General features: G+C 53.0%; 1 protein-coding gene across 5 annotated transcripts in view; it reads right to left on the minus strand.

Moving 5' to 3' along the window:
- Window positions 1–13303, minus strand: part of MYO9A (myosin IXA) — a 235568-nt gene that overhangs the window by 3747 nt on the left and 218518 nt on the right. The gene's annotated exons all lie outside the window — the stretch shown is intronic.

Raw genomic sequence — 13303 nt, forward strand, 5'->3', positions numbered from 1 at the left:
TATTAAAGGGAACCAACCAGCAGGATTTTCATATATAATGTAAAGCCAGTGCTATACTGGCGCTAGGATGCTAAAACTTTTGGTCTGAGACTGATTGTTTTATTTCAGAAAAATGTGCAAGTAAAGTTACAGAAATGCACTGCTATTTGATTGACAGGTGCAACAGGAAGGGAATATATGGGTCGGGTCTTGCTATCTATTCACGCCCCTGTCTGTCTGCCTGTTCCGGAATTGCTATCTATGACAATAAGGAGTGGAAGGACAGGCAGGCAGAGAGGTACAGGAATAGGTAGCAAGACTTGACCTACATATTCCCTACTGTTTCACCTGTCAATCAAATAGCAAGTCATTGCTGGAACTTTACTTGCACATATTTCTGAAATACCTTTTGTTCTGAGATTCTATGTTATTCTTAAAATTCAGAATCCTAGTGCCAGTATAGCACTGGTTTTACTTTAGATATAAAAATCCTGCTGGCTGGTTCCCTTTAAATTGTTTGTTTCCTTTTTCAGGGACAGCATACAATGTCAAATATACAGAATTAAGAAATACAATAAAATATAACCAGCGTAATATGGTACACATGATTATTTTCTTTCCAACAATGGCGACAGTGAAAACAGAGTTTTTCAGCCATAGTAAATTGATCATATACAGTTTTGCAAATGAGGGAATGCCTCATTATTTGCAGCCCCATATGGTGCTACTCCAACTTAAGGCTTGATGAGTGGTGTAGTCTTAGGCTATGTGCCCACGCTGCAGAAAATGTGCATAATTTGCCGCGTATTTTTCAAAAATCTGCAGCACAGCTACTCCCCATCCATTTCTATGGCATTTGGGAACTGCTGTGCCCACGCTGCAAATTTTTCTGCAGCGGAAATAATAAGGATTTCCCTGCGGAAAAATCAGCAGCATGTCAATTATTCCTGCGGATTTCTCTGCAGGGTCCCATATACTTACCTGCCATAGCAGACACCAGAGTCACTTTCTCCATTTGGTGTACAGCAGCGCGGTGGATCCAGGTACAGGAAGGAAGAGGTAGGCAGGGCCTGTGCGAGCTCCGGTCATGTGACAGCCGGAGCTAGTTCAGGCCCGCCCACCTTCTCCTGCAGACGCTGACAGAGTGACCCGGCCGCCGGAAAGCGAGGTTCTGCGTGATGGAGGGGAGTATGAACTCCCGATCACTCAGCACTTGTTCTGCATTGAGGATGCAGTGCCGAAGCCATGGTACTGTATCCTCAATGCAGAATGCCCGCACCATATCCGCAGGACATTCCGCAATAAAACCGCAGCATGTAAACAGACAAAGTTGTGCTGCGGTTTTCTGGGAGCTCCTGCGGATATATCCGCAGGACACTGTCCCCGTGGGCACATAGCCTTACAACCAAAAGAGAGCTACAACAGCCTCAGGTAGTTTAGCAACAAAAAGAGCCACAGATTGGTGTGCACTACTCTATTATGGCTAAATGCCTGTACCAAACTCTACATCTTCCGGAAATTACTAGGAAAGGACACATTTTGCACTTTATTCTCGGTGCATGTTTCAGAGTAGACAACTAGAAAAATAAATGAAAGGGGACTGCATTTTCAATAAAGTTTGCATAAATCAATAGTAAAAGACAATTATATGAAATTTTAGAGAAAGAAGCAGAGATAAATCCTGCTGATCTTTCTAACAAGTCTTTTACTTCTTCCCAGTGCTGAATATTTTATTTCCATGCTGCTTCTCTGTGTGTTGTGTTTGGCAGACATCGTAGCAGCTAGCCTCCCACCAGCTCAGAGTCCATTGCAAATTAGAGAAAGCCTGAAGAGGGGAAAACTGATAAATGCACGATACAATCATAATGATCAGGATCTGCGTTTTTCACACATGAAAGCTTATTCTGAAAAGAAGGGAATTTTGTTTACTTACCGTAAATTCCTTTTCTTCTAGCTCCTATTGGGAGACCCAGACAATTGGGTGTATAGCTTCTGCCTCCGGAGGCCACACAAAGTATTACACTTTAAAAAGTGTAACCCCTCCCCTCTTCCTATACACCCTCCCGTGCATCACGGGCTCCTCCGTTTTGGTGGAAAAGCTGGAAGGAGGAAACTTATAAATTGGTCTAAGGTAAATTCAATCCGAAGGATGTTCGGAGAACTGAACCCATGAACCAAAAGAACAATTCAACATGAACAACATGTGTACACAAAAGAACAACAGCCCGAAGGGAACAGGGGCGGGTGCTGGGTCTCCCAATAGGAGCTAGAAGAAAAGGAATTTACGGTAAGTAAACAAAATTCCCTTCTTCTTTGTCGCTCCATTGGGAGACCCAGACAATTGGGACGTCCAAAAGCAGTCCCTGGGTGGGTAAAAGAATACCCCAATAAAAAGAGCCGACAACGGCTCCCTCTTACAGGTGGGCAACCGCCGCCTGAAGGACTCGCCTACCTAGGCTGGCATCTGCCGAAGCATAGGTATGCACCTGATAGTGTTTCGTGAAAGTGTGCAGACTCGACCAGGTAGCCGCCTGAGACACCTGCTGAGCCGAAGCCTGGTGCCGCAATGCCCAGGATGCACCCACGGCTCTGGTAGAATGGGCTTTCAGCCCTGCAGGAATCGGAAGCCCAGAAGAACGGTAGGCTTCAAGAATCGGTTCCTTGATCCACCGAGCCAAGGTTGACTTGGAAGCCTGCGACCCCTTACGCTGGCCAGCGACAAGGACAAAGAGAGCATCAGAACGGCGCAGGGGCGCCGTGCGAGAAATGTAGAGCCGGAGTGCTCTCACTAGATCTAACAAATGCAACTCCTTTTCACATTGGTGAACTGGATGAGGACAAAAAGAAGGTAAGGAGATATCCTGATTGAGATGAAAAGGGGATACCACCTTAGGGAGAAATTCCGGGACCGGACGCAGAACCACCTTATCCTGGTGAAAAACCAGGAAGGGGGCTTTGCATGACAGCGCTGCCAACTCCGACACTCTACGGAGCGATGTGACTGCCACTAGAAAGACCACCTTCTGTGAAAGACGTGAAAGGGAGACATCCCGCAGTGGCTCGAAAGGTGGTTTCTGAAGAGCCTTTAGCACTCTGTTAAGATCCCATGGTTCCAGCGGCCTCTTGTAAGGTGGGACTATGTGGCAAACTCCCTGCAGGAACGTGCGGACTTGCGGAAGCCTGGCTAGACGCTTTTGAAAAAATACGGATAGCGCCAATACTTGTCCCTTGAGAGAGCCGAGAGACAACCCCTTGTCCATTCCGGATTGAAGGAAAGACAGAAAAGTGGGTAAGGCAAACGGCCAGGGGGTAAAACCCTGATCAGAGCACCAGGATAAGAAGATCCTCCAAGTCCTATGATAGATCTTGGCGGACGTTGGTTTCCTGGCCTGTCTCATAGTGGCAATGACATCTTGAGATAAGCCTGCGGACGCTAGTAGCCAGGACTCAATGGCCACACAGTCAGGTTGAGGGCCGCAGAATTCAGATGGAAAAATGGCCCTTGAGACAGCAAGTCTGGTCGGTCTGGGAGTGCCCACGGTTGACCCACCGTGAGCTGCCCCAGATCCGGGTACCACGACCTCCTCGGCCAGTCTGGAGCGACTAGGATGGCGCGGCGGCAGTCGGACTTGATCTTGCGTAACACTCTGGGCAGCATTGCCAGAGGAGGAAATACATAAGGCAGTCGAAACTGCGACCAATCCTGAACTAATGCGTCCGCCGCCAGAGAAGTGGGAAGAAGCCACCACTGAAGAGAGGTTTTGGCTGCCAGAGAAAGGGAGACGTTCCTGTCTAGGGACGTCGACCTCCTGTCCCATTTGCGGAGAATGTCCCACTGGAGTGGACGCAGATGAAACTGCGCAAAGGGGACTGCCTCCATCGCTGCCACCATCTTCCCCAGGAAGTGCATGAGGCACCTCAAGGGGTGTGACTGGGCCCGAAGGAGAGAGTGCACCCCAGCTTGCAGCGAACGCTGTTTGTCCAGCGGAAGCTTGACTATCGCTGAGAGAGTATGAAACTCCATCCCGAGGTAAGTCAGTGATTGGGCCGGAGTCAATTTTGACTTTGGGAAATTGATGATCCACCCGAACCTCTGGAGAGTCTCCAGAGCCACGGCCAGGCTGTGTTGACATGCCACCCAGGAGGGTGCCTTGACCAGGAGATCGTCTAAGTAAGGGATCACCGAGTGGCCCTGAGAGTGCAGGACTGCCACAACGGATGCCATGACCTTGGTGAAGACCTGTGGGACTGTAGCCAGGCCGAAAGGCAGTGCCACAAACTGAAGGTGTTCGTCCCCAATGGCGAAACGCAGGAAGCGTTGATGCTCTGGTGCGATCGGCACATGGAGATAGGCATCCCTGATGTCGATTGATGCTAGGAAGTCTCCTTGTGACATCGAGGCGATGACAGAGCGGAGGGATTCCATGCGAAACCGTCTGGTTCTCACATGTCTGTTGAGCAATTTGATGTCCAAAACGGGACGGAATGACCCGTCCTTTTTTGGCACCACGAACAGGTTGGAGTAAAAACCGCGACCCCGTTCCTGAAGGGGAACGGGGATCACAACTCCTTCTGTCTTCAGAGTGTCCACCGCCTGAGCAAGTGCATCGGCTCGCTCGGGGGGCGGAAATGTTCTGAAGAAACGAGTCGGAGGACGAGAGCAGAACTCTATCCTGTAACCGTGAGACAGAATGTCTCTCACCCATCGGTCTTGGACATGTGGCCACCAGGCGTCGCCAAAGCGGGAGAGCCTGCCACCGACCGAGGATGCGGTTTGTGGAGGCCGAAAGTCATGAGGAGGCCGCCTTGGAGACGGTGCCTCCGGTGGTCTTTGGAGGACATGACTTAGACCGCCATGCAGAAGAGTTCCTCTGGCTCTTCTGTGGCCTGTTGGACGAGGATGATTGGGATCTGGCTGAGGGCCGAAAGGACCGAAACCTCGCCAGAATTTTCCGTTGCTGAGGTCTTTTTGGCTTGGATTGGGGTAAGGACGAGTCCTTTCCCTTAGATTGCTTAATAATTTCATCCAATTGCTCGCCAAACAATCGGTCGCCAGAAAAAAGGCAAACCGGTCAAGAACTTCTTGGAAGCAGAGTCTGCCTTCCATTTGCGCAGCCACATGGCCCTGCGGACTGCCACCGAATTGGCGGATGCTACCGCTGTACGGCTAGCAGAGTCCAGGACGGCGTTCATGGCGTAGGACGAAAAAGCCGACGCCTGAGAAGTCAAAGACGCTACTTGCGGAGCAGAGGTACGAGTGACCGCATTAATCTCAGACAGACAAGCTGAGATAGCTTGGAGTGCCCACACGGCTGAAAAGGCCGGGGCGAAAGACGCGCCTGTGGCTTCAAAGATGGATTTCATTAGGAGCTCTATCTGCCTGTCAGTGGCATCCTTGAGCGATGAACAGTCAGCCACTGCTACTACGGATCTAGCCGCCAGTCTAGAGACTGGAGGATCCACCTTGGGACATTGAGCCCAACCCTTGACTACGTCAGAGGGGAAGGGGTAACGTGTGTCATTAAGGCGCTTAGTAAAGCGCTTGTCCGGAAATGCTCGGTGCTTCTGGACAGCATCTCTGAAGTTAGAGTGATCGAAAAAAGCACTCCGTGTACGTTTGGGAAACCTAAACTGGTGTTTCTCCTGCTGTGAAGCCGACTCCTCCACAGGTAGAGGCGGGGGAGATAGATCTAGCACCTGGTTGATTGACGCTATAAGGTCATTTACTATGGCGTCCCCTTCAGGTGTATCAAGATTGAGAGCAACGTCAGGGTCAGAGCCCTGGGCTGCGACCTCTGCGTCATCCTCCAGAGAGTCCTCAAGCTGAGACCCCGAACTGCGTGATGAAGTCGGGGAAGATTCCCAGCGAGCCTGCTTAGCCGGTCTGGGACTGCGGTCCGTGCCGGAGTCCTCCACGTGATACCTAGGGCCCACCCCAGGAGCATGCTGCGGCGCAGACCGAGAGGGGCCTGGGGACGATGACCCCGCAGTGCCCGGGGCCTGTGTAAGGGCCGGTCTGGACTGTAAGGCTATGTGCGCACGTCGCGTAAAAACATGCAGTTACGCTGCGCTTTGTAGCGCAGCGTAACTGCATGCGTCCTGCGTCCCCTGCACAGTCTATGGAGACTGTGCAGGGGCCGTGCGCACGTGGCGTTTAAGAGCGCAGCGCTTCGGCTACTGCCGAAGCGCTGCGCAAAAAGAAGTGACATGTCACTTCTTTCCTGCGCTTTGCCGGCAGCTCCTGCTCTGTCTATGGCAGGAGCTGCAGGCAGAGCGCATGGAATCGGCGCTCACTACGGACATTTCTGCAGCGATCTAAAGCGCACATGTGCTCTTCAGATCGCTGCAGAAATTTCTGCAGGGCTTGTACGCAACGTGCGCACATAGCCTTAGGCTTCTAGTATCTTAGCAGACCATTTGTCCATAGACTGAGCCATGGATTGTGAAAGTGACTCAGAGAGTTTCTCAGCTAAAACTGCAAACTCTGTCCCTGCCGCCTGGACAGGGGAGGCCGGCGGTTCTACCTGGGCCGAGGGTCCCACCAGTGCCCGGGGCTCCGGCTGAGCGAGTGCCACAGGGCCCGAGCATTGCTCACAGTGAGGGTAGGTGGAACCTGCAGGTAGCATAGCCGCACAAGAGGTACAGGTTGCAAAGAAGGGAATTTTGTTACTTACCGTAAATTCCTTTTCTTCTAGCTCCAATTGGGAGACCCAGACGATTGGGTGTATAGCTACTGCCTCCGGAGGCCACACAAAGCATTACACTAAAAAGTGTAAGGCCCCTCCCCTTCTGGCTATACACCCCCCGTGGGATCACGGGCTGCTCAGTTTTAGTGCTAAAGCAAGAAGGAGGAAAGCCAATAACTGGTTTAAACAAATTCAATCCGAAGTAACATCGGAGAACTGAAACCGTTCAACATGAACAACATGTGTACCCGAAAAAACCAAAAATCCCGAAGGAAACAGGGCGGGTGCTGGGTCTCCCAATTGGAGCTAAAAGAAAAGGAATTTACGGTAAGTAACAAAATTCCCTTCTTCTTCGGCGCTCCATTGGGAGACCCAGACGATTGGGACGTCCAAAAGCAGTCCCTGGGTGGGTAAATTAATACCTCAAGTTAGAGCTGCAAAACAGCCCTCCCCTACGAGGAGGCAACCGCCGCCTGCAGGACTCTTCTACCTAGGCTGGCGTCCGCCGAAGCGTAGGTATGCACCTGATAATGTTTGGTGAAAGTGTGCAGACTCGACCAGGTAGCTGCCTGGCACACCTGTTGAGCCGTAGCCTGGTGTCGTAATGCCCAGGACGCACCCACGGCTCTGGTAGAATGGGCCTTCAGCCCTGATGGAACCGGAAGCCCAGCAGAACGGTAGGCTTCAAGAATTGGTTCCTTGATCCATCGAGCCAGGGTGGATTTGGAAGCCTGCGATCCTTTGCGCTTACCAGCGACAAGGACAAAGAGTGCATCCGAGCGGCGCAGGGGCGTCGTGCGGGAAATGTAGATTCTGAGTGCTCTCACGAGATCCAACAAATGCAAATCCTTTTCATACCGATGAACTGGATGAGGACAAAAGGAAGGTAAGGAGATATCCTGATTGAGATGAAAAGAGGATACCACCTTAGGGAGAAACTCCTGAATCGGGCGCAGCACTACCTTGTCCTGGTGAAAAACCAGGAAGGGAGCTTTGGATGACAGCGCTGCCAGCTCGGATACCCTCCGAAGAGACGTGACCGCTACCAGAAAGGCCACTTTCTGTGAGAGTCGAGAAAGTGAAACATCCCTCAGAGGCTCGAAGGGCGGCTTCTGGAGAGCAACTAGTACCCTGTTCAGATCCCATGGATCTAACGGCCGTTTGTACGGAGGGACGATGTGACAAACCCCCTGCAGGAACGTGCGTACCTGATGAAGTCGTGCTAGACGCTTTTGAAAAAATACCGATAGCGCTGAGACTTGCCCTTTAAGGGAGCCGAGCGATAAGCCTTTTTCCAAACCAGATTGCAGGAAGGAAAGAAAAGTAGGCAATGCAAATGGCCAGGGGGACACTCCCTGTGCCGAGCACCAGGATAAGAAAATCTTCCACGTTCTGTGGTAGATCTTAGCAGACGTGGGCTTCCTAGCCTGTCTCATGGTGGCCACGACCCCTTGAGATAATCCTGAAGATGCTAGTATCCAGGACTCAATGGCCACACAGTCAGGTTCAGGGCCGTAGAATTCAGATGGAAAAACGGCCCTTGTGACAGTAAGTCTGGCCGGTCTGGTAGCGCCCACGGTTGGCCGACCGTGAGATGCCACAGATCCGGATACCACGACCTCCTCGGCCAGTCTGGGGCGACGAGCAGGACGCGGCGGCAATCGGACCTGATCTTGCGTAGCACTCTGGGCAAGAGTGCCAGAGGGGGAAACACATAGGGCAGCTGGAACTGCGACCAATCTTGCACTAAGGCGTCTGCCGCCAGAGCTCTGTGATCGCGAGACCGTGCCATGAAAGTTGGGACCTTGTTGTTGTGCCGGGACGCCATTAGGTCGACGTCCGGCCTTCCCCAGCGGCGACATATTTCCTGAAACACGTCCGGGTGAAGGGACCATTCCCCTGCGTCCATACCCTGGCGACTGAGGAAGTCCGCTTCCCAGTTTTCTACGCCGGGGATGTGAACTGCGGATATGGTGGAGGCCGTGGCTTCCACCCACATCAGAATCCGCCGGACTTCCTGGAAGGCTTGCCGACTGCGTGTCCCGCCTTGGTGGTTGATGTATGCCACCGCTGTGGAGTTGTCCGACTGAATTCGGATCTGCTTTCCTTCCAGCCACTGCTGGAAGGCTTGTAGGGCAAGATACACTGCCCTGATTTCCAGAACATTGATCTGAAGGGTGGACTCCTGCTGAGTCCACGTACCCTGAGCCCTGTGGTGGAGAAAAACTGCTCCCCACCCTGACAGACTCGCGTCTGTCGTGACCACCGCCCAGGATGGGGGTAGGAAGGACCTTCCTTGTGATAATGAGGTGGGAAGAAGCCACCATTGAAGAGAGTCCTTGGCCGTCTGGGAAAGGGAGACTTTCCTGTCTAAGGACGTCGACTTCCCGTCCCATTGGCGGAGAATGTCCCATTGAAGTGGGCGCAGATGAAACTGCGCAAACGGGACTGCCTCCATTGCTGCCACCATCTTCCCCAGGAAGTGCATGAGGCGTCTTAAGGGGTGCGACTGGCCTTGAAGGAGAGAGTGCACCCCTGTCTGTAGTGAACGCTGCTTGTCCATCGGAAGCTTCACTATCGCTGAGAGAGTATGAAACTCCATGCCAAGATATGTTAGTGATTGGGTCGGTGACAGATTTGACTTTGAAAAGTTGATGATCCACCCGAAAGTCTGGAGAGTCTCCAGCGCAACGTTCAGGCTGTGTTGGCATGCCTCTTGAGAGGGTGCCTTGACAAGTAGATCGTCCAAGTAAGGGATCACCGAGTGTCCCTGAGAGTGCAAGACTGCTACCACTGCTGCCATGACCTTGGTGAAAACCCGTGGGGCTGTCGCCAGACCAAATGGCAGGGCTACGAACTGAAGGTGTTCGTCTCCTATAACGAAGCGTAGAAAACGCTGGTGCTCTGGAGCAATCGGCACGTGGAGATAAGCATCCTTGATGTCTATTGATGCTAGGAAATCTCCTTGAGACATTGAGGCAATGACGGAGCGGAGAGATTCCATCCGGAACCGCCTGGTTTTCACGTGCTTGTTGAGCAGTTTTAGGTCCAGAACAGGACGGAAAGAGCCGTCCTTTTTTGGCACCACAAACAGATTGGAGTAAAAACCTTGACCTCGTTCCTGAAGAGGAACAGGGATCACCACTCCTTCTGCCCTTAGAGAGCACACCGCCTGCAGAAGAGCATCGGCTCGGTCGGGATGTGGGGAAGTTCTGAAGAACCGAGGCGGAGGACGAGAACTGAACTCTATCCGGTACCCGTGAGACAAAATGTCTGTTACCCACCGGTCTTTGACCTGTGGCAGCCAAATGCCGCAAAAGCGGGAGAGCCTGCCACCGACCGAGGATGCGGAGAGAGGAGGCCGAAAGTCATGAGGCAGCCGGCTTGGAAGCGGTTCCTCCGGCTGCTTTCTTTGGGCGTGAGTGAGTCCGCCAGGAATCTGAGCTCCTCTGCTCCTTCTGAGTCCTTTTGGACGAGGAGAATTGGGCCCTGCCCGAACCTCGAAAGGACCGAAACCTCGACTGTCCCCTCCACTGTTGAGGTTTGCTTGATCTGGGCTGGGGTAAGGAAGAGTCCTTACCCTTGGACTGTTTAATGATTTCAGCCAATTGCTCACCAAACAGTCTGTCTTGAGATAATGGCAAACTGGTTAAGCATTTTTTGGAAGCAGAATCTGCTTTCCATTCCTTTAACCATAAGGCTCTGCGTAAAACCACAGAGTTGGCGGACGCCATTGACGTACGGCTGGTAGAGTCCAAGACCGCATTGATAGCGTAAGTCGCAAACGCAGACATTTGCGAGGTCAAGGACGCCACTTGCGGCACTGATGGACGTATGACAGAGTCCACCTGCGCCAGACCAGCTGAAATAGCTTGGAGTGCCCACACGGCTGCGAATGCTGGAGCAAACGACGCGCCGATAGCTTCATAGACAGATTTCAACCAAAGGTCCATCTGTCTGTCATTGGCATCTTTAAGTGAAGCCCCATCTTCCACTGCAACTATGGATCTAGCCGCAAGCCTGGAGATTGGGGGGTCCACCTTTGGACACTGGGTCCAGCGTTTGACCACGTCAGGGGGAAAGGGATAACGTGTATCCTTAAGACGTTTGGAGAAACGCTTATCTGGATAAGCATGGTGTTTCTGGACTGCTTCTCTGAAGTCAGCGTGGTCCAGAAAAGTACTCAATTTACGTTTGGGATACCTGAAATGGAATTTCTCCTGCTGTGCTGCTGCCTCCTCCGCTGGAGGAGAAATATCCAGCAGTCTATTGATGGCCGCTATAAGATCATTCACCATGGCGTCACCATCAGGGGTATCCAGGTTGAGAGCAGTCTCAGGATTAGACTCCTGATCACCTAGCTCTGTCTCATCATACAGAGAATCCTCTCGCTGAGACCCTGACCAGCGTGATGACGCCGAGGGTCTCTCCCAGCGAGCTCGCTTAGGCTGCCTGGGACTGTCGTCCGAGTCAGAGCCTTCAGCCTGTGATGCCTGGGACCCCCTTGGAGCACGGATTAGTTCCAACTGAGGGGGACCGGGGAACATTGAATCAGCAGTGCCCATGGTCTGAGTGACCGGCCTGGACTGCAAAGTTTCTAGAATTTTTGTCATAGTCACAGACATCTTATCAGCAAAAACTGCAAACTCTGTCCCCGTCACCGGGGCAGGTTTCACAGGCGTTTCTGCCTGGGCCACTACTAGCATAGACTCCGGCTGACGAAGTGGCACAGGGACCGAACATTGCACACAATGGGGGTCAGTGGAACCTGCCGGTAGATCAGCCCCACATGCGGTACAGGCAGCATATAAAGCCTGTTGCTTTTTGCGGATGACATGCTGTTGTCTCCTCAGAGAAATATAGGGGTATAAGCCAAGAAGCGACCGTACAGTGCAATATATAGGTACAGACAAAAGTACACAAAACAACACTGTGGCACTAGTGGGGTCAGCACCTAGGTGCTGCTTACCGCCCGCTTAACAGCGGGTGTGTGGTCGCCAGAATCCCCTGTCTGGGTCTCCCAGGGCTATGTCCGTTCTCCAGCTCAGACTGCGTGCAGGAATGGCTGCCGGCGTCCTGTGAAGAGGGGCGGGCCGTGGGCGTGCTGCAGACAAAGAGCGGGAAACTGGCGTCCCACTGTGCCCAGTGAGAGGGCTGGAGTATGTAAATAAGACTCCAGCCCTCGGCGCTGACTATTGTACAGCGTCTCTGCCCTTCCCTGACTGACAGGGCTGGGGGCGGGAACGAAACGTAACTAGGCCGCAGAAGCCGGGGACTAGATTTATAAGCGCTGCCGTCGTAAAAGCACGGTCGGCGCGAAGTCCCCGGCGCACCACAAGTCTCAGCCGCGCCGCAGTCTCCGGGGGCGGCCGGCGCGGTAGTTCCCCACACAAACTCACTCAGCTAAGCTGCAGTGAGTATAACCCAAGCGCGTAGCGCTACTGTCCCCGGCGCACTAGAACACCCAGCAACGCTGGAGTGTGTCTGTGCCTGTCTGTACGGGGACACAGAGTACCTGAATGTTGCAGGGCCTTGTCCCTGACGGTACCCAGCTCCGTATCCAGCAGGATCTCCGGGTCTGTGGATGGAGCCCGGCCTCAGAGCCTGGAGGCCGGTAAGATCCCACTTCACCAGAGCCCTCAGGGGGATGGGGAAGGAAAACAGCATGTGGGCTCCAGCCTCCGTACCCGCAATGGGTACCTCAACCTTAACAAACACCGCCAACAAGAGTGGGGTGAGAAGGGAGCATGCTGGGGGCCCTTTAGCATGGGCCCTCTTTTCTTCCATCCGATATAGTCAGCAGCTACTGCTGACTAAACAGTGGAGCTATGCGTGGATGTCTGACCTCCTTCGCACAAAGTTTGAAAACTGAGCAGCCCGTGATCCCACGGGGGGTGTATAGCCAGAAGGGGAGGGGCCTTACACTTTTTAGTGTAATGCTTTGTGTGGCCTCCGGAGGCAGTAGCTATACACCCCATCGTCTGGGTCTCCCAATGGAGCGCCGAAGAAATAACCCTGTGTCTTGGCACCCTTGCTCCTTGCGACCGACATGCTGTTCTCTCCTAGGAGAGTAATCACTGAGGGTATATAGCCAAAGGCTAAACACTGCGGCCGAACCTAGAAAATGTACACAAATATAATATATATATATACAGTTCGGCACCCTAGGGGGCCAGCACCGTGTGACCGGTGTGGCTTACTGACCGCCCAGAGCGGTGTGTGTCCACCAAATTCCCTGCCCTGGGTCTCCCAGGGCTGTAGCCAGAAGTCCTCCACTGGCAGAATGTGATTAAAACATGGCTGCCGGCGTTCTAAGGGCAGGAGAGAGCCGTGGGCGTGCTCAATAAAGTGCGGGAATCTGGTGCCCCAGAGTGATGAGTGAGGGGGGAGGAGGACACTAAAGTATGCTCCAGCCCTCACAGTCGGCGTCAGGCCGACCATCCCGCCCTTACCCCTGACTGGCAGGCCCGGGGGCGGGAGTTTAATGCACTAGGCCGCAAAAGCCGGGGACTAAATTTAATATCGCGGCCGGCAAGCAGGCGCGGTCGGCGCGGTAGTCCCGATCGTGACACAAAAACAGCAGCCGCTGCAGCGTCTGAGACCAAGTGCTCCATGCACCGTCCCCAAGGGGACACAGA

This window comes from Anomaloglossus baeobatrachus, chromosome 4, assembly GCF_048569485.1.
Source record: "Anomaloglossus baeobatrachus isolate aAnoBae1 chromosome 4, aAnoBae1.hap1, whole genome shotgun sequence".
NCBI classification, from domain to species: domain Eukaryota; kingdom Metazoa; phylum Chordata; class Amphibia; order Anura; family Aromobatidae; genus Anomaloglossus; species Anomaloglossus baeobatrachus.